The 2,519-nt window shown below is 38.0% G+C and overlaps 1 long non-coding RNA gene across 1 annotated transcript; it reads left to right on the top strand.

The window, feature by feature from the left end:
- The first annotated feature begins 399 nt into the window (after nucleotides 1–399).
- Nucleotides 400–1,927, top strand: LOC134298085 (uncharacterized). The gene is made up of 2 exons (XR_010005059.1): nucleotides 400–625; nucleotides 1,398–1,927. It is a non-coding gene; the product is annotated as an uncharacterized LOC134298085 (long non-coding RNA).
- The last annotated feature ends 592 nt before the right edge of the window (nucleotides 1,928–2,519 follow it).

The raw sequence follows: 2,519 nt of genomic DNA, 5'->3' as shown, positions 1-2,519 counted from the left end.
CAGAATAGGTCTTCAGTTAGGTTTTTTTTTTTTTTGAAGGAGAGGAGGGAGGTTGCCAGCTTTTTTTCCTTTAGGAATGATGTAACTTAGTCATGATATGTTTGTCCCATCAGAAAAGTATGGGTGTTTTATGCAGGTGGTGGTCAAATTAGAAGATAAAACACATCACCACTAGAACATGTAGGAATTATTGGTTAAAGCATTTAAGTACAAACCGTTTAAGCAGTGATCTTTCATAATATTATGAAGCTTAAGAAAGAAAATACGAATAGCTTCTGTGTTCACATTCCCATCATTCTAACACACGTATATATTGAGTTGCCTTCAAACTATGATGTGATCAGAAGAACAATGAATATTTCGCTGCACTTCTGATATGGAAGTAAAAGAAAATGTATCGAACACAAGAAGTAAAGCACAATGCAGTTGTTGCTAAGCAACATGTATGGGACAGGGTTATGATGTCATCAACCTTAGAAGATTGGAGAATCACAGCTAGTAAAAATGGAAGTAAATAATCATCCTGTACCTTCAGACCAAATAGTGATAGGTCAAGATATGACATTAGCTATTGGATTCAGCATTCACATTTCCTGTTCTAAAGGACTATAAATGCATAAATGAGGTACTTTACAACCATGTTTGTGTTGTAAGTAGGTATTGGAATGAGTGACTACAGTTGAAGCAAATCTTTAACAATTAAGGATTCAGGACCACCATGTAATGAAATATTTCCAAAATTTAAAATTAAAATGTTAATTTAAAATGTGTGTTCATAACTGTGGACCAAATACTGTATAAGATTTATATATGTGTAAGTTCCATTGTTATGGGGCTATACCTGGCCTGATCCCCCAAATCCCCACTTGCCAGGAAGCAGCCACTGCAAGCAATAGGGGTCTGTTCCCCAGCAGCTAACTGACATTCTCATCCTGACCTGTGCACGATTTCTGGTGCATCAGGTAGAATCAGAGTTCCCATGGCAATTCCTCTACATACTGGAAATCATTTTCATGGGGTGAGTGGGAATGCCAAATTACTGCTTCCTGGTTGATAGGGGAATCGAGCCCCATCAATTGCAGTATCTGCTTCTTGATTTGTGGAGATTGGGAGATTTTCACAACCTCTAAATTGAAAGATTGTGAATATGCAACAGTGAGAAATGAGTAACTTTAAGTAATTAATTCACATCTGTCATAGAGCATTCTGGCTTCTATGTTTTATCTCTCCCAATCCCCATTCTTCATTCTTGGCTTTTGATGTGTTGATGTTCAAAAATGCAAGAGACATTAAACAAAATTCACTGAGCCAAGTTGCTCTGACATCAACTAGAACTGATAGCAGATAAAGGCCAAAACATCACCCATTTTTTTAAAAGCCCATACTTTCTCTTCCAGTGCTTCTTGCCCTGAGATTTATCTGATTGCATTTCTTGGAGACTTCAGCTGGGGCCCCGAAACCTGGCAACCCAAGGACTAAAGAAGTGAACTGAAGCCTACCTTTTAAAGATCAATAACAGCAATAGACAATTCCTTTTGAAAATAGCAACAATGAATGCAAGAAAGCACTTGGGGGAAGGACCAATATATGCTCAAACAGCATTTTTGGAACTCAGCTTCTGTCATATTGTCATCTGATCTGCACAATCTTCATAATCCTATAAGAGCTCAATAGATAGTGGCAAATAATGGATCTGAAGCGGGAAATTAGTTTAAGGAACTTGGATTAGACTATAGATTAGGATAGTTTTTCAGTAATATATGTTTTATCCAAGACTTCAATCAGACTATGAAGGAGAAGCCAGAGTGCTGATAACTAGCAAGATCCCAACAACTAACAGGTAGATGTAGCAAGAAGTGTGAAACAAAGATACAAGTATAGAATTATAGGAATAATTGAAAGATTAAAACTATTCTGTAAGACTCCATAACTCCACTGATATTTGAGGGCTGCTTTTATTTAAGGACCCAATCACATTGAGGTCCCTAACGTGGGAGACAGTGGGGGAATTTGCCAGGCAGCATGGTGAATCTGTGGGGCAACGGAGGAAAGCATTGCCACCCAGCTTCCCCCCGCACTGGCCCTGTTGTAAGCTATGGGAACACAATTAACCACCAATGTTCTCAGGCTCATCCTAGGATGCTTCCAGGACGGAGCCTTGCTGGAAATAGTCCTGCGTCATGTGAAGGTCTCCAGTGGGCTCCATCCTGGCTCCATTCTGGCAGTGTCCTAGGACAGAGCCAGAAGTCTGTGTGATGAGAGCTTGAAAAGGTTTTTTTGTGTAACACCACATGCTGGCTGAGAGTTTCTGGGAATCAAATCCCCAAAAGTAACTTTCACAAGCTTAGTCTAGGCTTACTTTCAGTCAATTGCTTTTTTGTTTATTTTTTAAAACAGGAATTTAGACATTAAAGACCCGAAGATGGCAAAAACATCTATTTTTAATAATAATAATAATAATAATAATAATAATAATAATAATAATAATAATAATGCAATAATCTAAACAGAGGTCTTTT

The sequence above is a fragment of the Anolis carolinensis genome, chromosome 3 (genome assembly GCF_035594765.1).
Source record: "Anolis carolinensis isolate JA03-04 chromosome 3, rAnoCar3.1.pri, whole genome shotgun sequence".
Classification (NCBI taxonomy): Eukaryota; Metazoa; Chordata; class Lepidosauria; order Squamata; family Dactyloidae; genus Anolis; species Anolis carolinensis.
This window is presented reverse-complemented; position numbering and strand designations above follow the sequence as displayed.